This window comes from Chiroxiphia lanceolata, chromosome 15 (genome assembly GCF_009829145.1).
Source record: "Chiroxiphia lanceolata isolate bChiLan1 chromosome 15, bChiLan1.pri, whole genome shotgun sequence".
Taxonomy (NCBI): Eukaryota; Metazoa; Chordata; class Aves; order Passeriformes; family Pipridae; genus Chiroxiphia; species Chiroxiphia lanceolata.
This window is the reverse complement of record NC_045651.1, coordinates 7,852,481-7,879,806: the sequence shown is the minus strand read 5'-3', so window position 1 is coordinate 7,879,806 and position 27,326 is coordinate 7,852,481. Positions and strand designations below refer to the sequence as shown.

General features: G+C 43.7%; 1 protein-coding gene and 1 long non-coding RNA gene across 2 annotated transcripts in view; one reads left to right on the top strand and one right to left on the bottom strand.

The window, feature by feature from the left end:
• The window catches only part of NR3C1 (nuclear receptor subfamily 3 group C member 1), a 65,124-nt gene that overhangs the window by 27,270 nt on the left and 10,528 nt on the right, over positions 1-27,326 (bottom strand). The gene's annotated exons all lie outside the window — the stretch shown is intronic.
• On the top strand, positions 6,692-17,822 carry LOC116794263. The gene is made up of 3 exons (XR_004359741.1): positions 6,692-6,796; positions 13,974-14,003; positions 17,811-17,822. It is a non-coding gene; the product is annotated as an uncharacterized LOC116794263 (long non-coding RNA).

Genomic DNA, 27,326 nt, shown 5'->3' with positions numbered 1-27,326 from the left:
TTAGGGGAAAAACTGTGAGAGCACGGGTAGGCAAAGACCCAGGGTACATGTAGGGTACATCCCCCTAAAAAACAGTGTCTGAGCTGAGGGAGGAGCTGAGCTGTGTCTCAGTCAGAGTAGAAGGCTGAGCAGAAAAGAAAACACTGGACAGGGACACAGCAACAGCTCCAGTATCCTAGAAGAGCAGTGGGAAGAAGAGAGCAGGACAAGGGTGGTGCAAAGGCCTCAACAGGAAAGGCTGGCAGTGGGAATAAAGGAGAATGAGTGAGCCTTGAGGAAGAAGGGAAGAAAAAGGCCTCTCTTTTCCCAAAGGAAAGAAGGCTTCTTTCCAGAACTTGGAATGGAGCTCAAATCTGTCACATTGCTCCTCTGCATTCAGAAAATATTTGTGGAATGCTGCAGCACTTCTCCTCTATTACTCTACCAAGAGGCTGATAACCACCATCAGCATGTCTGTCAGCTCACTGATGGACTGTATCCCTGTTTATGAGCCATGGGATGGCGTTGCTGGGTTTTCCAATTAATTTGTCTTCTTTTAAAGAACAGAAAGATCTAATAAAACCCTACGGTTGCACAATCCACCCCTCAGCATCCAAGCCATGGTGGAATGTAATTCAACCCAGTTCCCTCTATTTGATGTCCTTACAAACATGCATCTTTAATTACACACTCATCCTGATTTGTACCCAGCACGTCTGCCTTCCTCAAGTGCAGAGACCTCTAGGAATGAACACTGTAAGGATGGAGGTTTGCTTCCTTTCATGTGATACATACACTACTTGCTTCTTTCGTGTGTTTCCTCCCCCCCACCACTTACTGATCCATTTGGAAAAAGGAATTGAATTGTTTCTTCACTTTGTGGTGTCCTATGCAAAAAATCCCAACTAAAAAACCCCAACACCTACCCTAAAACCAAACAACCCCCCTTCCACAATCAGTAATCACTGGCCAGTCAAGAGCTACTCTAAGATGCCTTATTTTCTCTTAAATTTTAGGCCCAGTAGCTCCTTTTCTTAGAATAAAAACCTCAGACTAAGCGTTGAAGTATAGGCTGGGAGCCTATGAGTTTAAATAAGGAATATATAACTTGAAAACTTTGCTTCACTAAAATGATTAAAAGCAGAATAAGATGGAAACATCTTTCTAGGTATAATTTTGAAGACAGCTAATTTAGATACAAAAATAAAACCCTTTATACCTCTCAAATTTCTGACAAAAGCATTTTAAAGGAAACATTCATCAGCTGTCAGGGAAACCATGGCAGTGCCAAACATATTCCAATGAAACTTTTCAATCACCTTTAATTTTTAAACAGGGCTCATTTTCTGTACCAGCACCAAAGAAAATGTAATATGAGAAAGAAAACAGATGATATGACTAAGAAAACTAAAAATAAATTATTACATTGATTAATAAAGCAGTAGCCAGCAATCTAATCCGGGCTCCTGGCATATCTTCCCAGCCTGGCTGTATCAGATAAGGGCAATATTTACTAACCATGTGGAGAACTGCCAGCCACCAACAACCCCTGGTTGTAAAACACAACCAGGAGGGATTACAGTGCACAAGGGCTCCTGCAAGAGCCACATCTAACTAGAGCAATGTTTAATACAAGTATTTTACTAATAAAGCTATATGCAGTAAAAGACAAACAACCACTTCCTAAGGAAGAGGTAAGACAGGGAAATTACGCTCTGAGATAATATAATAGAAAAGCTACCTTGCAGTATTTGCAGAAATGGGTTTAAATGCAACAAAAACCTACCAAACTATCAAGCACGAAAGATGAGAGAGGGAAAAAACCTCCTAATTTTAAGGGTTCCAAATTTGCAAAAATTTTGATGAAATTTTATTTTGAGAGGCAAGGTATTATTTGTGATGTGGGTTCCATTCCCACGTACTTTCAAAACTATTTATATACAATCTGATTTTATTTATTTGTAAAGATGTAGTTATCATTTCCAGTCAAGGAAACATATGGGGGCAAAATGGAAAGCCTTAATAAAGTGGTTAAAATGGAAAACCTTAACGAAGATGCAGCCCCGGTAACGAGCTCTGCAGAAATCAAGTTGTTTAACTAAAGCCATTTTGGTGTTAATCATTCACCAGAGACTTTCAAACCCAGCTCAAGGGTCAAACTGCACTAAAGCCAGGTGTGGTAATGTTTATGGTGGTGGGAGGTTTTCCTGTCTCGGGGTCTCCATTCCCACAGGTCCCTCATCTTCCCACATGGGACAGTCCCAGGGCCGGGCGAGTCGGTCACTCCAGCACCTCAGTCCCTGGCCAGGCTGTGACAGCCAAGACAGAAGGGACAGGGACCACCACACTCCCTTCCTGCTACTCTGCATTGTTAAAAGGAAAGTCACAGAACTCCTGAAGCTTCAAGATTAGGTTTAAATTAGACGTTGGGAAGATATTCTTCGCTGTGAGGGTGGTGAGGCCCTGGCACAGGTTGCCCAGAGAAGCTGTGGCTGCCTCATCCCTGGAAGTGTCCAAGGCCAGGTTGGATGGGGCTCAGAGCAACGTGGTTCAATGGAAGATGTCCCTGATCACAGCAGGGGGTGAAACAGGATAAGCTTTAAGGTCCCTTCCATCCCAAACCATCCTGGGATTCCATGATTCTATGGAAAACAACTCAAGCGAGCTAGACCAAAATCACCGGTCATTTACAGTCTAGAACCTGCAACTCTTTTTACCACCACACGAAAGCTTGGGATAATCAGCCTGGATCACATTCTGCCCAAAATGTGCCCTGCCCGAGCACAGTTCTGGTGAAGGGTAAAGTCTTCTTAAAAATGTGAATTAAATTAGCACCAACAACAAGTTACACGTGTGCAACAGAAAGAGGACTTGGTTAAAAACTGTCTGCATTTAAGGAAAATGGCTGCAAGCTGCAGAGCAGGAGCAGCAGCAGCTCAGGAAATCTGGAGGCTGCCAGTCAAAGAGGAGCCGTCAGCTTAGCAAATGTCACCCTTAACAAAAAGAACTTCAGAGAAAATGCATAATGGAAGGTTTTTTCAGAGTTAGAGACTACTAAAATATACCCTGGTGCTGTCAGAAATTACAAACTCGGAACATCTGCAACTGGCTCGTACACACCTGTAAGAAAATGCTGTTCATGCTCAAGTGCCACCTCCAAGGAAAACAATGAATGCAGCATGTCTAGGACGGGCAGAAACAGCTCAGAATTTTACTATATTTATTTTGACTAGGCTTTTGATAGGGCTATTCATTTTACTCCTATTTCTAATCTAGTGTTTCAAATCTCTGAGTTTCCTTCAGTCCTGATACACCCAGACCCCAAAACACAGCCCACTGCACGTCCTGGCTCTGCAGCACAACTCACCTCAGGAGTGAACATACCCTGAAAAGGCAGTTACTTAGCGGTGTAAGTGGTATCACCAAACTAAGAGTAAAGAAACCATTTTCAATGTCATTGCCAGCTGGGCCTCCTCCTTATCTTCCAGCAATGAGAACAATGTAAACACTCGGCTGCGGATACCAACTGATTACATTTTTTGAATTGCTTATTTATTTCTTCATTAACTAGAGAAACTATTAATTATTATTTATACCCACTTAGGCAGGAAAGTAGTTTTCAGTTCAAGCAGGAAAGAATTTTAAACCAAGGCTGTTGACACTAGACTTGTCATGACTATTAAAACAGAAGTGTGTTTGCCAATTGAAAATAACTCCAAAAATTCATTTTGCTGAGAAGCTGAACCACTGGTTTCTTCTGTCTCTTGCAACGTTCTTACTTCAGTGTAAAGAGACTGAAAATTGGTAAGAATCCCTGTTTTCCTTCCAGGCTGCCTGTGAGCTCTGCAAACACAGAGCCAGACCCCGGTGTGGCCAGGTGCCACTGAGGGGACACACAGGGACCGTCAGAGGCATTAAACACGTGGTCATGGACTCCGAGCCAAGGCATCTTGGGGTGCTAACAGCACTCAGCACCCATAAACCCACCCTCCAAACAACTTCCTTACAGACCCATCTATTCTTCAGTTTTCTCTCCTGTTTCATATTTAAAATGGAGACCTAGACTGCTTTGGTAGGAAGTGCTGATCTTGATGACAAGCATGTCCTCAACGATGCCAAATAAATTAAAAATCTACTCTGGATTACAGTATTTAACCAAAGCCTGTAAATAAAACCCCCCAGCATGCCTGGTTTCCAGCTGCTCTGAGAGCCAGGACGATTAACACCGTTTCCTTTATCACACACCCAGATAAACACTGTATTAAAAAAACCCCGATAAGCCAGGAAACCAGATTTTGAACTAACGGTCTCATCTTGTGCAACATGTTTATGACACAGCCAAGATAAGGCAATATGAGGTATGTGTCACTCTGGAAGGCCATGGCCAAATTTCCTTCGTTGCTGGAGACAGAAACTCAAGGCAGAAAAGCACCTGCTGGGCAGGTGGAGGGGCAGGTACCGCTGTGCCTCCTCCTGACACCATCACGGTAAATGATCCTGCCAACAAAGTACTGGGATTCTAACTCAGAGAAGAAATTAAAATATGAGACATTCCTAAAGCAGCAAAGTCTCAGAATTACCCTCCATCTGCACAACACACATTTTATCATCCCTTCATACAACTAAAGCTGTAGGACTCGTGGTTCTGTACATTCACCTCAAACACCAACACGGTTCTGCTTATGTTTCCAACAGCACAGGTACATCCTAACAAGGACCTTGACCAAAGTATCCAGACTGAGTTCAGGACAAAAAAGTGACTTCAGTTCACACAAAGAAAAGGCTTTACATCTATCCTTTAAATAGGATTTTATGTATAAAAATACACTATTGGCAAACAAAATGAATTGAAATTAATACCTTTCCTGTCAAACTAGTCATATCTTGGCACTGGTGGGGTTTGATCCCTGTACAATCCAGAGGTCTTAAGTACCTGTATTGCAAACATAAGCTCTGCTCTCCTTAAGTATATGACTAAATGGTATTTAACTAGAAAACTCAGTACACACAGGCTCTGAATGCACAGGAAGTCCTGCCTTCCCCTTGCCAGTCCTGAGCCCAAGCCTCCACTCCCAAGGGCTCTTGGGAAGCTTTTGGGAGCACAGTGATCACATCAGGCTGGGGATGCTGGAGAAGGGACACACACACTCCCAGGAGAGGAACACTGGACACACAGAGATCCCAACATGTAATGCCTGACACCACTGGCCACTCTGGAGAGGCAGAGACAGCAATTCCCTTAGTTGAGTGGTGCTTCAGTGCCAAACACATGTTGTTGGGAACAGGCTTCCCGGGGAGCTGATGTCTGTCCTGGTCAGCACAGGCTGCAGGGACTATTGTTCCGAGCACTCCCAGTTCATGTCTCATCAATCAATACTCTGTTAAATAAAAATAAATGGTGAGAGAGCACAGGCAAGTACCAACAGCACAGAATCAGAAATGGAGTTTGTGGAGATTCCCAACACACTGCATGGAGCAAACCCACCGTGGGACACAGCGGGGCTCCCCACGGCCATTGGGCGCTTCCATCTCTCTCCAAGCCTGCACGACGTCTATTCCCAAACCCGCCGAGGAGACACAGGTGACTCAGAGCTCTCTGGAACCAACACAGCAGTGCCAGGCGGGCTCGGAGGAGCCGCTGGCAGCTCCAGAGCCATCGGCACCGAGGACCCACCATGAAATGGCGTCCGCTCCCATCTTGGAGCTGCTCAGGAGGAGAACGGAGCACGAACGGAGCGACGCGACGCCTTGTTCCCGTTTGGATACTCTCCAGGACGTAAAGGTTTCAAGGGCACAGGCAAAGCTTTCTTGGAATGGATAAATGGTAATTGATGTTGCAGCTGCAACCTCAGCCAGAACTCTTGGGATTTCAAATGTACTACAGACCTAAAGCATTTATGGCCAGAATATGATAATTAAATTATGTGTTCTAAACTTTTATATTTATTACAGTGCTCCAGTAAAGCAGCCAAAAAGTCTTACCTTCAAGGGTAGAATTCATTTCTATATGAATCAATTCAGGCATATTTTTCCAAAGCTTTGTGTTGTTTCTTTTTTTTTAAAATTTCATTGTGCACCCTTGCTTCCTTAAATGAAGAGGAAGCAAAAATAGAGCCAGACAGAAGCCAGCACCTTTATACTTAAATAAAAACTTTACATAAGAATATGGAATAAAATCCTCCTGAGTCTCTCAAATTCTTTATGTTTTGCTGGATGACACATGCATTTGATCTATACATATTTACAGGCAGGCTGTGAATCTTCTAAAACCGGCCCTTCAAGAACTCAATCCTGCAGACACATCCTGCTCCCTATGCGCAGGTACACATTCGGTGCTCACAGACTGAGGTGCACCCGAACTAGGACAGCTGGAAGACTAATGCACCCTGTAGAATACAGTGCAAAAATCTTGAGTAGAATCAGATTTTTTTTTTTATTTTAAGCGCACCCCGTGAAACAGTTCCGGTCCACTCAATCTGTGAATACAGAATGAGGAGCGGCTGAGGGAGCTGGTGGGGCTCAGCCTGGAGAAAAGGAGACACGGAGGGGACTTTCTCACTCTCTCCACCTCCCTGACAGGAGGGTGGAGCCAGGTGGGGGTCGGGCTCTGCTCCCAGGGAGCAAGGGACAGAACAAGAGGAAATGGCCTCAAGCTGTGCCAGAGGAGGTTTAGGTTGGACATCAGGAAGAATTTCTTCATGGAAAGGGTTATCAAGCACTGGAAGGGGCTGCCCAGGGAGGTGATGGAGTCACTGTCCCTGGAGGTGTTCAAGGAACAACTGGACGTGGCAGTCAGTGCTCTGGTCCAGTTGACAAGGTGGTGATTGGTCTTTTCCAACCTCAGTGATTCTGTGATTTCTGTTTTGGATCTCAGCAGCCCCAGAGGTGTGTTTTACATTTATGACACTGTCTTGGAAGCAGTTTCTTAGTTTTCTGAACTAACCAAGAGCCAATATACCCTTCAAAACTTTATTGTCTTAACACAGACCCTTTAACACACTAATTCCACATGCCGACACACTGAATTCAGCAACAGCAGAACTCCTGCACCAGATATTCCGTGGTTATTAGAACAGACCCATGAGCTCACACCAGCCACAGCATTTTGGCTCATCCTACATAGTCAGCATATATCGGAAAAGGATCTGACCCCTTAACTCCAACACACATTAATGTTGTATCAGAGGAACTGAACTTAAAATATTTAACAGGACTTGTTCCATTAATGACCTCAGTGTGAGCCATGTATAGTGCTTGTGTCAATCACAGGACTGTATGCAGGCTGCCAAAATGATGCTGCTGGAAAGGAGGAGAGACATCTGGAAAGCTGATTCTAACGTACATGGAAAAATATTAATGGTACTGCAAGAAAGGCAGTAAAAGATTAAACTAAACTGCAACAGAATCATATAATCACAGAAGGATTTGGGTTGGAAAGGACCTTAAAGATCATCTCATTCCACCCTCTGCCACGGGCAGGGACACCTTCCACTACACCAGGTTGCTCCAAGCCCCATCCAACCTGGCCTTGAACACTTCCAGGGACGGGGCAGCCACAGCTTCTCTGGGCAACCTGTGGAGGGCCTCACCACCCTCACGGGGAAGAATTTCTTCCCAATATCCCATCTAACCCTTTCCTCTGGCAGTTGGAAGCCATTCCCCCTTGTCCTGTCACTCCAGGCCCTTGTCCAAAGTCCCTCTCCAGCTCTCTTGGAGCCTCTTTAGGCACTGGAAGGGGCTCCACGGTCTCCCTGGAACCTTTGCCATGCTGAACAGCCCCAAATCTGCAGGATAATCCTTCCATAGTCAAGTAAATAGTCACAAAGCTATAAATAAATTTAGACTGGTAACCAGAAAGTTCCTTTCTGCTATTCTGAAAGAACAGAACAAAATTGAAACTACTCTGCTGCCAGTAGAACCCTCTAACAGAGGTCCAGAGGTGGATTTTTATGAATTTGTACACACACACTTACCCACAAGTTTGTGCTTTTAGCAGCACTGCAGAGCTAATTCCTGCTTTACAACAATAACAATAAAAATTAAATATAAAGAAAGAAATTAAAAGCAATACAACTCAATAAACACAAATAAATGAGTAGAAATAAAACCTTAATTCCGAAGAGGAGGAAGAAGAGGAGAAAGGAAAGATGAAGAGAGGGTAAGAGAAGCAGAAAGGAACGTTCCTTCCTTAATTCCTTCTCCAGCCATTCCAGGAAGCCCTGCTCAGAGAGGAACTTATACTGAAGAAACTGAAGCTGGTGAATTCCTCGGTGCACAAACCCCATTTCCTCCTCCGTCCAGGTGAGCCTTGCACAACATGCCCTCATGGTTTTTGTCAATGAGAAACATACATTTACACGTGGAGCAGTTTATTATGGAATATTAACCAGCACGTTGCACCCTGGGCTCTGCTTCAGTGGAGATCTATGGAGAAGAGGGACAGGGATGCATGCCAATTTTAGGTTTTGGCCTCAGTCCATTTGGTGCAGGTCCAGGATGACTCGGTTGACTGTTGAGTCATAGGTTGATTCAATTGACATTATTTTACATTTGACTGGTTATTGTTCTTTAAACTTTGAACAGGAGTCCAGAAGCTCAAAAAACACCAGTGAACCAAAAAGAAAGAGGCCAAACCAGAGTTTAAACAATGCTCTTAAGCAAGAAAAATACTCTCCTTAAATGACATTTGCTTTTAGCAGAGACAGCTAAAAAACCAAAACCTACCTCACAGTAAAAAATGTCTGTTATGTTCCCAATGTCTGTAGGAAGGAGAAGCAAACCTTTTCCCCTCCAAAATAAATCAACTGGTGAATGAGGATTGTACTTTTAACAGTGACATATTCCTTAAATTTTGGATGGTCAACATTCCTTAAATTCCTTAAATTTTGGATGGATGTGCACACTGGTCATTCGCTTCAGCCAATGCTCAACCTAAAACTGAAAATGAAAAAATGTAAACCCCAGAAGTTACTGGTTTGGTCCTGAAGACAGACTTCTGTTTGGGAGAAGAGATGCCCATAAATACTACTGGTGTATGTTTTAAAAACACAGGTGTGTTTCACATGGATGTGACCTGAAATGAACTCACACAGACGTTCTGCATTTACCAGTGGGAATAGTGGTGGTTCATTCCTGTTGGTTTCAATTTGACTCATTGTTTTTCCACTCCATTCTACCCCAATTTTATGTATGTTTTCAGTATGCTTTGATCCCCTGTGAGGGAAATTCAACATTATATCCACTTACTTTCAGCAATCGCATGAGCAGCTAAAGACATGAGCCAAGGAGGAGCCCGAGCTGGCTTTAATGAGAGCAGTGCAGTGGGAAGGGAGATTGGGCTTTTGCAACAATAATCCAGTGAGGAGGGAATCAGCTTTCATGCCAGCTTTCAAGAGCACAACAAACAAACAAAAACCAATAAAATCATCATATCTTGGGTACTTTGCTGGAAGACAAAAATATTTCTGACGATTTTGAGATCTTAGTCACAGAGGATGACGACTGCAATATGTTCTCAGCACCAAAGGCCCAAATTGAGGTCCAGCACCAACTCATGTGGATTATGTTCCCCACTTAGTCATCAGTAACATCACTTGAAAGGGTAGATTCCTTTTTTACCTCCTAAGAGAGGGAACAGGAATGCTTGCAGGAAAGATAAGGAGAAAATTCAAAATTCCTGGTGACTTCAAAATCAGAAAGTTGCTAACGGGCAAGCACTGTGATGGCTCAGGCCCCCGAGGGAAAGGTCAAGGCCTCCCCCAAATGCTACCAAAAGGCTTTTCTTCATGATTCACATTTCATTTTCAGTGTATTTTATCTTTCATATCCAGATCTCTGTGTGTACACAACAGAGCTTAAACCCAAGCAAACCTGTATAAAAGGCATTTCCCAAACTCTTATAACCACTTTTAACATTCTTCAGAACACCCTTTCACGTCATTTTAACTGGTCTCTGACACAGTGGATGCAAAGAACAAACATGAAACCACTCTTCCCCACATGAACAGAAAGAAAAGCATGTCATGCGTTTGTTTATTGACACAAAATCAAACACCTAAACTTGTGTAATATTCTCAGAAGGCCAAGCAAGGAATAGCACACCACAGACCTGTATGACGTGTATATTGTATGTATTTTCCATGGCACTTTTAAGTCAACTTTATTGAATTATCTAGTAGAGGGCTGTAATTACTTTTGTCAACACTGTTAAGCAATTACAGATACAATTTCTGCTATAACATGCACACATAGTAGGTTATTACCTGCTTTTATTTCCACTTGGCAACCATGTCACACACTGAAGACTATAAAAATGTTTCACCACATCCCTCCTGTTGCACACGCCCGGACTTTACAAGCAATTCTTGCCTTGGTGGTTTGGGGTTTTTTGTGGTTTGTTTTTTTTTCCCCATGATACTTCTAGTTCTTGCCTTCTTTCTCTCTCTCTCTTCTTTCTCACATTATTTCACCCATTTTCCTCCGTCATCTTCCTCTCCCCCTCCCTGTCAGCTGAAGGAAGCTCTATTCCTTCCTCACTGAACCCCACACCATTTCCTGGCCACATTGTTCATCTCTGCCTCTTTGTGTATTTTCTCTTCCTGAGCAGCACTGGAAACCCCTCCCAACTAAACTCCATCTGTAAACTTCATTAATGGGCTGTTTACCTCTCTCACACAACCCCCACGACAGTAATAGTCAGACAATCCTCGAGTCCTACACACCCACCTCCACTCCATCGCTCTCCTCCCAGAGCACCTCGTCTGTCCTTGTGGCTGCACTTACAGCCAGTGTCAAACAGTGGGAATTCCATCATTCTTTCAGAAAAGTATTAAAAACTTCCCTGCTGAGAAACTCTCTTTTCTTTTGGTGAATTTCAATATTCATCACAATCAGCTGTGCTCTTAGAAAGCTCCTGATGGCTGTGACAGATATTTTACGACCCTTCACTATTCACCATAATCTTCCACTGACAATTTGGTCACTCAGATTTGCCACAGTGGAAGAGGCCACAGCATCTCAAATAGAACATTTTAACTATGGTCATTGGCCAGGATTTACTCAATGTAGGATATATTGCATCCACAGCTCCTGTAAGTTTTTAAGTCATTCCTGTTCAGTTTAGAGACTCTGCTCCAGGCTATAAGAGAACAGGTGTGCCATTAGTTTTCTACATGATTGATGAAATCAAACAATATAAAGATACAAAAACCTGCTTCTTGAGCTGAAGCTATGAAGGATTTAAAGCATAGACAGTGCTACGGGCACCTGAAAAGAGCATGCCAGAGACAAAATCTGGCAAAGCTAAAGATGCAGGATAGGGAGATAAAAAAAAATGAAGGTTTATCTGCCAATTCCTTCAATTCGTCAGATGATCAGTCAATTCATCCATCAGTCAAATCCTACCTTTAAAAATACTAACATAAAGCAAAGGAGTAAAAAAGATCCATTTCAATCAGACATTACTGTGAAGACCCCACTGTGGTACACTTCATTTTCCTCAGTCCCAGCTTTACAATCACCTTTTTCAGCAGCAAGTACCACAGAAACAAACCAAAGCAGCACTGAAAACTCCCAGGGTGCAGACCCCGTACAGGCACAATCATAAACATGGAACAAGCTTTTCACTCCAAATAAGAGAAGCTTAGTGAAGCTTCAGAGGAATTAACCCAGTAACAAAACACCTTTAGGAAATGGGAAAGTGGTTAATCTTTCCTTATTTTAATGGCAGTTCAGACCAAAGCAGCATGTGAGATTCCAAACATGTCAACACAAACAAGGCTCTGAAAGCAGAGGACACAGGACCAGCCTGGCTCCTCCAGCACTGCGCTCCCAGCCCAGCTTCTCAACAGTCCCTGGTAAACTCAGGAGTATTTTTAAGCTGCAACAAAAAGTGTATGACCAAGGCCTTGCAGTATTTCCAGGCTGCACTAAAATCTGTCAGATTATTTCTTAACTGCTCTTATGTCACTTACATGTTCCATCAGAGAAACATTAAACAAAGGTCACACCGACAAACACAACGTTTGCAAGGGGAACAAACCCAGCACTGATTGCACAGTTAACTCTTTGTGTGGGGAAAGCTCTGCTTAAACCTGCAGATAAAGATGTGTTTGGAGAGGGATTCATCTGGCACAGGTTTGTAGCTGCATTTGTAGGACCACTGGTGGTACCCACTGGGGTGTGAGATGGGGTTCTGCTGTGCTGGCCCTTCCCGTGAGAAAAGGAGCCCTTCATTTTTATGGAGTCATCCCATTGCCCTTCCCAGGAGACAAGGAACCCTTTGGGTTTATGGAGTCATCCCCCTGCCCTTCCCAGGAGACAAGGAACCCTTTGGTTTTTTGGAGTCATCCCCATGGGGCTTCTCCTTTTCACCTTCCCTGGGGAAGCCTCCTCCATCTAAGCTACTCGTGACTATGCAATAAAGGATCTGGCTGAGAGACAAATCAGGTTAAGAGTTAAAGCAATATCTGGATCACACAGGATGGACACAGTTGTAATGTTTCAGTGTATCAAACAACCCATTTTTAAAATTCAACTGGGAGTATCAACAAATTAACCACCATCACAGAAAAGGAAAAATAAAAATAACTGAGAACTAACACATCCTAAGAATAATATATATATATATATATGTGTGTGTGTGTGTGTGTGTGTGTGTGAAAAAATATATGTAAATTTAGGGTCAGACTTACCATCCAAATTCATTCCACCCAACTTCAGGAACCAAAGGAGGTACTACATAGGCAATACAGAGAGACACTGAACAGCAAAGAACAATCCCAGACTGCTTCTCCTCCCCAGTGCTTCATGCAGAAAACTAAACTTTGGATAATTATGATGCTCTTGAGTTTGAGACCTCAGCACATCTGAATTTAGATGTGATTAACCAAGGCCTGAATATAAATTATACTTAAATTGACAGGAAGGAATGTCTTAAGTTTTGTATTATCTTATTCCTGATTGTGAACACATCATCATTAATACAGCTTTTCCTATCTGTAATATAGATTTTCCTGTCAACCCCTATTCTGTATGTGCAGCCTAAGAATTGATTCTCCAAGGTGTGCCCTCTTGTCACTTCCCAGTGGCTTCTAAAGCTGTGGACACTGAGGGCTCCCTGGTTCCGAAAGAAAACCAGAGCAAGCACCACGAGAGAAACACAGTAACTGTTTCTGACAACACAACAGTAACAAACCCACCAACTTCCATTATTTATGCTACTTCTCTGCATTTTGGAAGCTGTGGTGCTTCAAAAAGCTTGGAACAGTCACAACTTAAGCCATTTGTCCCCTGCAATAATCCATAAAGAAGTAACAAATCAAGTCAAAGGGCTGTAGTTTTTCATCTCAGTTGCAGCCGGCGCGGGTTGAGGCCAACGCCGGAGATAAGCCGGCCGGCCTTTCCAAGGAGACAATGATAAGTGTTTTCCTGGATTGCTTATTCTTGCAATTTTAATCATGAATCCTGCAGCATCTGGCACTTTTCCTTTAGCTTCGCTTAAGGGCTGACAATTAGGAGAATCTCTCTTTTCTCAGAAAATCTGTTCTGGGTTGAGAAATGCACAAGCAGGAGGGTAAAAGAAGAAAAGCAGCACTTCTGACTTACAAAATAGTGTTAAACTGCTCTGCAAAGAAAAGAAAAAGAAAGCAAAGGTGATTTCAAGCCCAGCTACTTCCAAGCCCGGTATGTGGGGTGTTCAGCCTGAAGAAAAGGATGCTCAGGGTGGACCTCCTCACTCATTACAACTCCCTGACAGGAGGGCGGAACCAGGTGGGGATCAGGCTCTGCTCCCAGGGAACAAGGGACAGGACAAGAGAAAATGGCCTCAAGCTGTGCCAGGAGAGGTTCAGGTTGGATATCAGGAGGAATTTCTTCATGGAAAAGGTAGTCAGGCATTGCAAAGGGCTGCCCAGGGAGGTGGTGGAGTCCCCATCCCTGGAGGTGTTCAAAGAATGACTGGATGTGGCACTCAGTGCTCTGGTCTGAGTGGCAAGGTGGGGATCGGGCACAGGTTGGACTTGATGGTCCTGGAGGTCTTTTCCAACCTCAATGATCCCAGGATTCTGTGATCTGCACGACGGTTTCTTGAAGGCTTCTAAGCCAAGTTCAAAAGCTTCCTTCCAAATTGCCTGAGCCTCAATATCTGAGGAGCTCTTTCCCTAATTTTAATATTTAGGCCAGGAAAGCAATTTAATTGGAGAAAAAAATATTTTAGTATATGAAAGGAAATTACCTACTAAATCTTATGATTATGCTGAGCTTCAAACCGTGACCAGGTAGTGTTTTCAAGCTTTAAAAGCAAAACTTGAAATATTTTAAAGACTTCGATGAAAGAGGAAACAAATTCCATGGCTCAGTGCTAACACCAGGTGAGAAATCCTGGCTCCAGAAAGAGAGAGCACACCATTAATGATCTGTCAGAGGTTAATCACACCAGCCATGGGGGATGTACCTGTGGCTGTGTCCAACTGCACACATCCTACACATACAGGCACATATTTTCCAAATATTCTGTGTATTATGGGAATATAACATGTTCAGATGCCTGAAGCCCTACAGGGTTTGCACATGGCACAGCCTGGCAAAGGACTAATTACAGCCTTAACTGCAGCCAGTAATGAGCATGCTCAGCTTCGGTTTTCTCCCCCCCAAACCTATCAAGACACGGAATAAACCCATTGTTACTGCTCTCCTGCTGCAGCACCAGCTCCTTCCTTATCCCATCAAGAGCCACCTGAGAGCAGTGCAAAGTCAGAAATAACCAAAGTCATTCCTTTCAGACTGACTTTTTCTCTTCAACGTTTTTTAATAACACCACCAAGTAAAAAACAGTGTTTTATAAATATCACAGGGGCTGTCATTTACAGAAACCAAGGCCTTGAGATCAGAGAAACCACCAAGTAATCTTAACACGATCGGGGAGATGGGAAATGGACTTGATATGCTTTGAAGTGTTCCAAATGGAAAATTAATAATGGAGAAAAGCATTCAAAATACTCAAAACCAGTTTCTACTAAGCGTTATTGCTTCCAAAATAGCCTTTAAATTCAGTCCTGAATTACAATAGGAAAAGAAAGTTTTCACATACTTTTTAAAGGCAAACTCCCTCACACTCTTCCTGCGTAAAATAAGCATTTTACTTCACTTATTGGAGGCAGCTGGAAAACAAGGTGGTTCCTACCATCAGTCTTCACTCTATTCTAAAAACCTCCACTACTTTGATTTCCCAAGTTACAGAATGTTGAGTCTCTTCCTTAGAGACTTTCTCAAGCCTTGCAAGAGGCTCAGAAGACCTGTGTTCATATCCAAAATTTCCCCCTCACCATTGTCACACTGAGCACGACTGGCGGGGTGCAGAGGCAGCTCCTTCACCACCAAGGAGGCAAAACCAGCCCAGTAGTTGCCAGAAGTGCAACTGCTATTGCAAAACAGCATTAAATGGACAAAGAGTCTTCTTTTAAAAGACTCAGAAGAAATTAAGCTGGAAATATTGTTCTGTAGGAGAAGTAAATTAACCCCAAAAATACCTGTGCTGCAGTTTCAATTGCATTGCCAAGGCACCCTCTGATTTCTTTTTGACCTTAGACTAGAGGCCAAAAACAGAGATTATATCTAAGTGTTATTTAGGAAACAATAACTGTAAAGTTCCTTGTAAAAGCAGATTAACATTCAGTGATAAATTTCTTGGTATATGTAGCACTTGGCGAAATGAGGCCATCAAGAAAACAGATTCACAGAAACACTGAGGTTGGAAAAGACCTCTCAGATTATCGAGTACAACCTGTGACCAATCACCACCTTGTCAATCAGACCAGAGCACTCCGTGCCATGTCCAGTCATTCCCTGAACACCTTCAGGGATAATGACTCCACCTTCCTGGGCAGCCCATTCCAAACCTGCCCATACATTATCCCAGACTGAAGAATCCACAAGCTGGAAGGAATAATACACACATTGTGTTGGTACTCTTGAAAAAAATCCCTCTCTGGTCAAAGAACGGAGCCACAACCATGGCCCTCAATCCACGTGCTGAGGCTTTCCCAGCAGAAGGATTTTGTTTTGGAGTTTGTGAGCATGTTTTGAGGGGGGAAGGAAAGGGACGCAGGAAAGGAAGCAAATTTCCTGGTAGATCTTCAGTATAATTACACCGGCAAAGAGATCAATTACAGGCACGCATTCAGTCTAATTATTCTCCAGCTTACACCACAGATATTTTCAACTCAACGTTATAGAAATTTGATCATTCAAATATTGGAAGAAAAGTAGTCATGGTGGTGCAAAATGCCAGGTTACTGTGGCCAGGTGTGTCCTGGTAACTTCATGTTACCAGAGAGCTTCATGTAACATTCTGCACCTTGGAGTTCAAAACATGAAGAAAATATTGTTGTGAAAGGTGATTTTCCAAGCAGAGTAAGCTCAGTGTCAGGAACACAGATAGCCTGTGGTCAGGAGCTGTGCCTGAGTTGGCCAAGGGGCAGGGGACTGGCAATCGAGGGCTGTGTGTGTCCCAACACCTCCCACAAACGACGCAGGTCTCAGCTAGGGAGAGAAGATCAGTGTTAAAACTGCTCCACAAAGAAAAGATGAGAAAAAGATGAATTTCAAACCCAGCCACTTCCCAGCCCGGCATCTGCACAACTGCTTCACGAAGGCTTCTAAGCAAACTCAAAGGCTTCCTTCCAAATTGCCCAAGCCCCAATATCTAAGTGGCTCTTTCCTCGATTTTAATATTTAGGCCAGGAAAGCAATTTAATTGGAGGAAAAAAAGTTTTATTTTTTGTATTTGAAAGGAAAGGAAATGACCAAGCAAACAGGCATTCTTTGGGGCTGAGAGCAAGTCCCGAGCTGCAGGGGGACGGGGCCAGCTGGCCGCCAGCCCGCGTACAGTACGTGTTTACTTGTTGACTAACCACTGATAACTCCAGAGAGCATCCATGAATCCAAAAAAGAACCAAGTTTTCTGTTCAGAGAGGAAAGAAGAACAAAGCAGACAATGATAAAAGTATTCCCCATTGATGTCTATTACAGCCACTTCTTATTTGGTACAGCTTTTATTTTAAAAATGATTAAAAATTTCATGTAAAATTAAAACTCTTACGTATCAAATAAGCAAAGCATTTAGATACAAGCAGCAATGGTACTATTATAGAGAAATAATGCTGCTACGCACATGCTCCCCACTAAAAACTCCAGCTTTCAGGGCTCTGTGCTCCTTGAGCAAGCACAAGTACAGAGCACATTCAAACCCGAAACAGAGACATGTCACAGGCGTTTGTTACCTTATTTAAGACCAGGTTTAATCTTATGATTCAAGAGAAAAAGACCAACTTACGGGTGCTGGTAAATATTCCAAAAGCTGAAAGCAAAGTGTTACACTGTACACAGAACACTCACTATTATGGTAGTTTTACTGCACAGGAAGTTTGGGAGTTGCAGTCCTGGTGCCCAGGTCCTGGCTTCACTGGATGGCACCTGCCATGTGCCAACATCCTGAAGCCTCAGGATGGCCTTGGGAAGTGCCTCTGTTCTTCCCAAGCCGGGAAGCAGTGGCTTTCCCAAGCAGCTCCTCCTCGCTTCTACTTGTATAAAGCAGATGAAGCTTTGGGACCTGCACCCCTCACTGACCTCAGGCACTGGGGGAGTGTCCAAGGGCTCTTTTGGGAGAAGCAGCTGTGGAAGGTCCACAGTGATTGACAGCACAGGCTGCTGCCACCAGCACCCCCACCTCGGCAGGCCAAGCCAAACACAGTTACTGCATAAAAGCACCACAGATTCCAAAAACCACTGCCAGCACACAGATATTCTGTTAATCAGCCTAAAAGGCATCGCAGATGTTCAGAGACAGTGAGAAGGTGTTTGATCCTTGCTCTGTCCCTCATGCCCAGAGCAGCTGGGTTGGATTTGCACCTGCATGTGATGCCCATTGGCAAGTGCTAATCATGTTCCCGTGATTCCAGCCAGAACCAGGCTGGGGAAGAGGTGATAAGGAGCTGGCCAGTGACAGCAGCTGAGATCCCTTCTTGCTTTAGATGGACAGTTACAAAAATCGAAGTTTGTTAATGAGAAGACTTGATCCTCGACCATCTCTCATAACCAGACACCCTAATCTTGTCCCACAGGCTGGGACTGACCAACGGTCTTCAAACCTGTGACTCAAAGTGTTTGTCTTACATTTGCATGTCTACACTGAGACACCACTGGCCTGTTACTTCTCTAAAAAATACTAAATATGGCCCTTCTATATGTGCCTTTTAATCTAATTAAATAGAAGTTTTGTAATGCAGAATGTACAGTTTACTTGCGTGCAGTGATATAATCACAGCTGGTGATATAACAGAAACAAGCATCGCTAGGATGGGAAGAAGGAGCTTTTATCAGTGAAAAGGCTTCAGCAAGCCAATTCCATCACGCCTGTCCTGTCAAATGCAAACCCAGACATTGCTTATTTACCAAAAGCAATTACACAATTCACACTGACTGGCCTGAAAGCTGAAATTTGGAGTGGCAAAAGGTAATGTGGAGGGAGACAAAAGCCACTTTCCTTTTTAACATGGGCGTGGAGTGACAGGACAAAACGGAAAGGCTTTAAACTGCCAGAGGGAAGGGTTAGATGGGATATTGGGAAGAAATTCTTCCCCATGAGGGTGCTGAAGCCCTCCACAGGTTGCCCAGAGAAGCTGTGGCTGCCCTGTCCCTGGAAGTGTCCAAGGCCAGGCTGGACAAGGCTTGGAGCAACCTGGTCTAGTGGAAGGTGACCCTGCCCATGGCAGGGGGCTGGACTGAGATGAGCTTTAAGGTCCCTTCCAACAAAACCCATTCTGGGATCCTGTCTTCACTGTGCCACTAATAATAAAAAAAGAAAGTAGAGACTTGACTAACTCAGGGATCCAAAATAAAAGGTGAATGTGTCAATTGTTAAGAGTGCTACAAAATTATAATCAAATATTTGACTCCAATTTTTGAGAAAGGGGATGGTAACATTTACAGCACCCCCCACCAAACATCACCATTTAGTGAGTGTGATGCTCTGAAGGCATTAATAAAGGCATGTGACAACTCAGTCACCAGAAGAAAGACAAAAGTGATAACATTCTCCTGCATTCTGCTGTAAGTGGAAAATAATGGTGACAAACCAACATGAACATGTACTGTTGGAGGGTCAAAAGAAATTCAAATGCTCAGGCCAAGAGACAGGGCTGTGAGAAGGAGGATCTTGGGTAGCCCAGGGCAGTGAGGATGGTAAAACAGCTCTTCCTCGAGAAACTGCCCCCATGTGCAGTCACACAGCTTTGCTTTCCCACTTCTGTGGACAAACTGTGACATATTCCAGCAAGGACATATTGCCCAAAGACTGACTTAAAAAAAATAAAATACTTCTTTTGAAGTTATCTGAAAACACTGCTTGACTGAGCTCCAGAAATAAGTGCAAAGCAACGTGCCCTGGAGCAGAGCAGCAGCCAGAGAGGACAGGGCCACTGGCTGCTCCTAGTCTGGACTCACTTACAGGCATGAAAAAGTCTTCAAAGTACCAGCTGGAGAAGCCAATAATTCACATTTAAACAGCAGCCTCTACCAACGCAGCGTCTAGTCGTCAGCTTGTTCGTATTACTCTTAATTTTCACATGTTGTACAAGGGTAAGTCCAGGCAATTAATACTCTGCAGCATCTGCACGATGACTTTCTATTGGAAAGAACTGGAAAAACCCTCAACACCATTCCCTGCTTCAGCATCAAGAACAGCTTTATTAACTAAAATTACAATTCTGGGAAAACTTACAGATTCATCATCATGGGAAACGATGATGAATGTGTTACAGCAGTAACACAATGTACTGCACACAAGGAGAATGTATGAAAAGGGACCTGGTCAGGCCTCTCAGATCAGCTGGTGGGATCCCACAGATCTTCCCGACAGCACGGTCTGCACCTCCAGACTCAACCAGAGCATATTCCAAACACACACAACTGCACATGGGAAATAAGAACCAGCTCCTTCCCCACAGACAATTTTCTCAGCTTGGAAACCCCCCACATTAATGCACCCATGAAATGAGGAGTTGGGAAGTACCAGAGCACATTGCTACCACAGGAACAACAAACACGATCACCTTCCCTGGGAAAGGGTGATTAGAGATATGAGAGCACCGAGTTCTATCCTTTGCTGTTAGAAAATCAAGAAAAATAAGCTATTGGAATGGCTAAAACATGGTCAATGTCTCATTTTTCTTGAAGGACAATGTATGCTGCATTTGGAGAAATCACTTCTTAAGATTACAATTTAAATTAAAAATTTGTATTAATCCTATTAAACTTATATTTACACTATTTACTACAAATATATTGCAGTTAAGCTGGAGAGAAAGCAGAGAGGTTAAGTGAGAAGAATTTTGATTTTTGTCAGACTGGGATCTGGCTGCTTTTGGTGGCAGATCCACAGCAGCAGCACAGGAGGGAAAACAATTCCTCAGCGCTGGTACAACAATCCAAAGTGTGTGGGGACGACAGGGACAGCCCAGGAAATTATTGACGATAATATGTATGACAGAGTAACCCATCTTTATAACAGAAGATTTTAATTTCCTAGATGTCTCTGGAACGATGACTACAGCATGAAACAAGTGAAGGATGGCTTTCAAGCCCGTAGGAATTTCCCCAGGCAGCAGCTGGAAGAGCTTGCTTCTCATAATCACCTTGATTTATTTGCAATTTTAAAGACAAAATGAAGTATGGAATATAAAACACGGGGTAGGGGGAATACACACCCATGTATTAAAAATGAGGAAAGGAGAAAATGTTGTGCAGGAAGACATCACCACAACCACCCCGGATTTCCCATTCTCTCCCCTCCATTTTGGCTGTTTATCTTGATGACATTTGGGGGCGATTTCTTAAGCACTGGAGACAAACATATCAACAAAACTGTTCTGGTAGCAAATTAAGAACATATCGGGCCCGCTCCCCTCCACGACCAGGCAGTACTGAAGGGACAGCACTCGGACACAAGCACACCAAGGCTCATGGATTACAGCCATGGGTTGTTCCCTTCATCCTTCGTAATAAAACCCTTCATCCTTTTGAGCTAAGGGCTTCCCAAAACTATCAGTGACAACCCATAACCCCCTCCCGAGTCCCAGCTGCCAGCTCTGAGCTCCATACTGTACAAGCAGTGCATAGATAATATTCCTCACAGCTTCACATTTTCCAGCTGGAGCTCCCCCTCCGCTCGACTCTGTGCTCACGGTGCTTTCAGAGATTTCTAACCTGGCACTCACTACCCAAAATAGCTCCGTATCAGCTAACCCAAAAATCTCTCCACATGCTCCCTTTCCAGGCCCCGGCTCAGCACTGACCCTCAGGGAACCAGGCAGGTGACTCCTCATCCTGAAAAGCCACCACTAAATCCTGCCCTTCACTTCCGACTCTCTCCGGACAATAAAAGAACCGCTCTTCCAGTCCCATGACAACTTGGGCGAGGCGGGGGTTGTTGGGTTCTTTCTTTTTAAATGGCCTCTGGCAAGGAAGAGGGTCAAAGTCCCAAAGGAAAAAAAAAAAAAAATCAAATCTATTCAGGTCGACTGGATTTACAGCTCACTGACAACCTCACAGCGACCCAGGACGTCGGCTGAGGTGGTGTTTTTCTTCCAGGAGCAAGGATGGCTCTTTCACAAGAGACTCCACGTGCTCAGTGCCTTACAGGTTTGCAACCTACCCTTCTGCCAAGGGCTGAAGTTGGGCTCACCAACCCTCAGCGCTCCAGGTCCTATGGAACTTCAGGTCCCCCAGCAGCCCCATCACGGTGGCTGGTTCACCAAAGAGGACACCTTTGCAGGATGGCAGATCCTTCACGGCTGCTGGGCAAATGCCACCCAGACTCAGAAGATCCCTAACACTGCACTGACCCCTCGCAGATCTCCCTCAGCCCCATGGAGCTCTCCCTGCCCACACTGAAGGACTCCAGACCATCTGCCAGCAGCCGCATCAGGCTCCGGGCATCCCTTGCCCATTCATCACCCCATCTCCTTCCACTGCTTCTCACCCGGCTGGTTTGCACATTTGCCTGCTGGGTAAAAATAGAATGTTTTGGATGTTTTTGATAAAATTTGCAACTGCAATTTTGCTATTTGCATGAAGTTTTAGGGTTTCCCTTGTTCCCTCTGTTTCATTTTGAAATCAGGACAGCAGTTTTATGAGGTCCATGCCTTGAACTGCTGCATGCAGGAAGCCAGTGCTGGTAGCACTTCTGAATGCTTGGAAAGATTCAAAGAGCTGAATGTTGCATTTCCTTTAAAGCTCTTCCTCGGTTCCGAGGCTGGGGTCAGCCAGGAATAGAAACCCAGTCACTTCCTCCTCCCCACTGGTATGGTGTGTGACTGAACCCGAGCTTTGATTTGCAACACGGAACAAACTAAGGCACAAAAATAAATGGACTTAGCAACCTCTTGATTGTTATTTAATAAAATATCAGCTGTGCCAACCTTAAATGTGTTAAAAGAGTCTTTAAAAATCTATCTCTGAAGTGATAAAATAAGTCCAAGCTCATTTGTCAAACCAGTTGCTCTGGTTGGAAAGTAGCTGTCAAGTATCTCGATGACTCAGGATGTCGCCATGCAGGCATCCTAATATTAACTGCTCCCTTCAATAGGAACTGAAAAAGGAAAGTTCTGCTACCCAAAATACAGAACTCCGAGCACGCAGGATTTTACAACACTTACATTTTATAGGAGGGAGTTTGAGCATTAAATTTCATTTCTATTAAATCGTGCACACAACTTGCAAATCACCTGGTACCGCATTAGAACAGATTTGTCTATCTCCAGCTATGAAGACTAATTCAGCACAGAACTCATTAGATGGGTTTTGTTAAAAAAGGTGTCCAAGGAGCTTCCTTGGCAGTTCAGAAAATGGCAGATGTGCGGGGCTTAGCAGAAACACATGGTCAGGAAGGCAGAATTCATAAAGCGACACGAAAATGAAACCAAGGGACCTCAAACGACAGCAGGACTCAGATCCTACACCAGATAACCTCCCACACAGCCAGGGTGGCCAAACGACCTCTCAGAAGCCTGGGCTAGGCTGGGACAAAGTAGGTCAGCAAAAAGGCTTTTGGTGAAATGCGGATTAAAGTAACAGCTCTATTCCAGCACCGAGGGAGAATGAGGGAGAACGTATTTGTGATCCAGGATCATGTCCATGCTTTGTGCTGCTTCAAATAACAGAGAGCATAAATTTAATGTTCAGTTTTCCTTTAAACCTGAAGCTTATCAGTATCGTTTTGTCAAAACAAATAACCCAAAAAGAACTACAAGTCTCCCCTTTCCCCCTTCGTTTATAAATCAAAAGGTAAATCATTCTCTACAAACTGATTTTAATCTATGTTTGAAAATCCCAGTAAGGTAGTGAAAACAACTTGCTTAATTTATTTTCATGTAAGTATTAACTTGCAACCTTTCACTTTTTATTTTTTTTGTTCCCTTGTCAACCACTCTTTTCACATACAGCACATATTACTCTCTTCAATACAGTAATTTAGCATATTAGTAAGATCTAATCCTACTGAGCTGAATGAAAATACAGTAAATTAGTAATTTCTTTTACAGAAATTGAAGTATTAAGAAGAAGTGGTGTGAAACTTCAGCCTCATCACAGATGTTTTCTGCTGGAATCTAGAGATGAGATCATCTAACCAGAGCTGATCACAGAAATAAATAAATGAAAACAGCACACTAAAATTAATTTCTATCTCTTTTGGAGTTTCCTTATCAAGATCTTAAAACATTTTAACATTTGAATTTTAAAGTCGAGATTTGGTAACAGTTTCTTGCATTCATGAAACAACTTTCACAGAGATGAATCTGTTTCTGACTGTACTTACAGCAAAAACCACCTAATTTCTTTAGGCCATTTTAAACCATCCCCCCGCTGCCAGATATAACTCAGGATAGTCTTTAACTCCATCTCTTACCACCAAAATTTCTTTATCTTCTGGTTTTGAGCAGAAACTCCTCCCCTCATCCACCTCCTCCCACCCAGTCATTTCCCGGCCTCTGCCCAAGGCAGATGTGTCCATCACCTCCAGCAGGGCCACGGCCCCTCTGCCCCGGGAAAGGGCTGTACAACCACACAGGGCCCTAAATCTGCAGCAACACAGCCCTGACAGTGTTGTCTGCTCTTCCCACTTTTAGTTTCCCTTTGAACACATGAGGTACAGCCCCATCTCTTACATATAACCTCCTCTTGCCCTCCATACTTGAGTCTCACTCGGGTTACGGAGGGGCGACACATCTGCCCAGAAACCGCCGAGTCGGCAGCTTGGCCAGACTTGGTTTGATGGGCTCCAACATGAACATCTTGCTGTGAGCGATGGCCCCACCACCTACACACACAGATCTCACCCCAACACACCAGCAAGCGTCAATCTCCCCCTGTTTACCCCACAGGGCCATGGCCATTTCAGTTTCTGTTTGGTGCAAGCTCTGTCTCACCATCTGATGACACAAAAAATGTCACTCAGGAGGAATTTCTTCACCAAAAGGGTTGTCAGGCATTGGAAGGGGCTGACTAGGGAGGTGGTGGAGTTACCATCCCTTGGAGGCGTTCAAGGAACGACTGGACGTGGCACTCAGTGCTCTGGTCTAGTTGACAAGGTAGTGACTGGTCACAGGTTGGACTCTGTGATCTTGGAGGTCTTTTCCAACCTCAATGACTCTGAGTCTGTTTGGAAGCGGCTTTTGTTACAGGGTACAAAGACAGAACAGGCCAAGTCTGTGGGGCCTCAAAGGCCCCTCTAATGCCCTCGCTGGGGTCAATGCCAACGCTTACCAACATCCCTCCCTTTTCCTTCTCTAGGCACCAGCTTACAAGCTCTGTGTTGGCACTGTCTGGTTTCCACCTTTCCCGAAAACTCAGCTCCCTGCCCAACAGAGAGGGCTCCACAGCCCCCTCCCACCTCTCTCTTTTCCCACAGCCAACTTCTGACTTCAGCCAACTCACCTGCTGGTTTAACTCTTGTTTTAAGTACAGTTTTTCCCACTGATTTACAATTTACAAGGAATTCTAGCACCCAGAAGGAATCTGATTTAGTCATTCATACATAGTGTTATTATTTCAATAAACATTTTATCATCTTACTAAAATTAAACTGTGAAGTGAAATTCCATACTCCTTCACACATATCCAGCATCCAAAACCTATTCTGGATACCAAGTTTGCAATCTCCAATTTTTAAAGCCTTTTAGATGCCTGTCATCAGATAAGACTTTTTCTTATATTGGTTTATATTCTAACCTGCTCCACGTTTTAAGAGAACCATAATGAAGAGTTCTTTATTAAAATAAAAAAAGTCTAATTATACTTACAAGTGCACCACTTTCATAGGGAACAATGCATTTAATTTGAGAGAAATTCATACATAACACAATATTAACAGAAATTCAACAGGCAAAACAAACCATCAAAGGTCCCAGAAGCAAAGGTAACCCACAGAAAACATATAACAGAGAAAACAACATCAGGTAATATGAAACTGCAATCAATATGTAGACTGAAATCAGACATGAAACTATCAAGTCTGAAGGTCCTTTTTTTTTTTTTTTTAAGTTAACATGCCTGGACTGCGTTCTTGCACAACAAATCCCCACACGTGCATGCAGCACATGCATGTTTTCAGCACTGATTTATTCAAAGCCTTTGCTGATGGCTTTAGGAAGTTAATTGCTTCAGAAAGGTAAGAGTAAACTCATAGAAAAAACCCCTAAAATAAGCAAAAGCTAAAAATATGCAGGTACACAGTAATGGACAGAGTGTCTGTGATAGGCCTGCTGTTTAAAAGATATGGTGTAAATGTAATGCATTTACACCATCTTACCAAATGAAAAGCTACAGAAATCATAAATAAAATGAAGTGTTTAACACATTACAGCTGTATCCACACGTCTTGTTTTTAAGTGATGGGACAGATCCCACAACCCTTTCCTGACACCGCATCCATTGAAATGTCAAATTCTTCCACAGCCAAACCACGTGTTCTCCTCTCTTAAAGGTGTCAGTGGATGAATTACAAGGAGTCTGGCACAGGAGCAGCTCCAGCACAGCCTCCTCAAGTCCAATGGCACCCTCTGTTCCCATTCTCCACCCCAAACACCCCAGAGAGGCTCCTGATGATGCTCCATCATGAGGCCATCGGCACTCACACCATCAGATGTGCTGGCAGTGTGGTCCTGGCACAGCTCCCTGTCGGCATAGAGTCGTGCCAGACCCTATTACCACATCCCTACAAACAATCACACCAGGCAAGCAGGTTCTCCAGGTTGTGACAGCAAAAATAAACCACATGAGCTGCTCTTTTCTGTCACTGATTCCAGGCTTAGCTCAGGGTAGAGCAGCCCGCAGCAGAGTGAACCTGCTGGAGCTTGGCAACAAAAATCACACAGGACCCCAAAACTTCACACTGGTGCTCTCAAAGCAGGTGGTGATGGCAGGGGAAGCCATGGAGATAGCATGCAGAGCTTGGAGAGCTCCTGAGGGGCTGAAGTCCAAAGCAAGGCCAGGTGTGCACATGCCCTGAGCAGCTGTGTCCTTCCCAGACGGGAAAGAGGAGAGCCACCGAAGTCTTCTCTCGTCATACCCAATTCACACAGCTGGAAAGGAGCCGTGTAATGGCTGGAGGATCCTCATCCAAGACCAAAACCTCATTTTCTAAAAATTTCACAGAATTTCTAACCACAGACATCCCATTTTCACACTCCTTTTGCCAGTGAGATGCAGGCAAGCTACTGCCCACTTGTGAACAAAGAGGTCATCCCTGTTCCAACCCCTCTTCTCCATGAGTACAGCCAGGAGAAGCAGGTATTCAAATATTCAGAGACAGCAATACACACATTAAACTCCCTAAATCACCCTCGCCCCCAAGTTTCTAATAAGAAAAGACCAAAGCCCCCGATGCAGCCAGACCACAACAGATCTTTTGGATAAGGAGAACAACAAGACCTTTCCCAGTTTTCCTTTGATCCTGAGATCAAAGTATCAGATCTCAGATCCTCCAAAAAAACCCAAACAAAACAAAAAGAAAACCAAGCCACTCTTACTATTCGCTTACTTGAATCAACTACATACCTCATTGGTACTCCATTATTTGCTCTTCCCTGACACCACAGCACATTTCTGAGTTTCCCAGGCAGTATTTTGAGACAAACTACTCATTTGTGCCCTCATTTCTCTTTTAAACTCACATCCTGAGCAGTACTTTCTAACTTTAAACTTAGCTACACAAATAAAAGCAACCAGAAATAAGAAGTATCTGAATGAAGCAACACAAGAGTAAATGGTGCCCCGCTGCTCCCAAGTTTCAC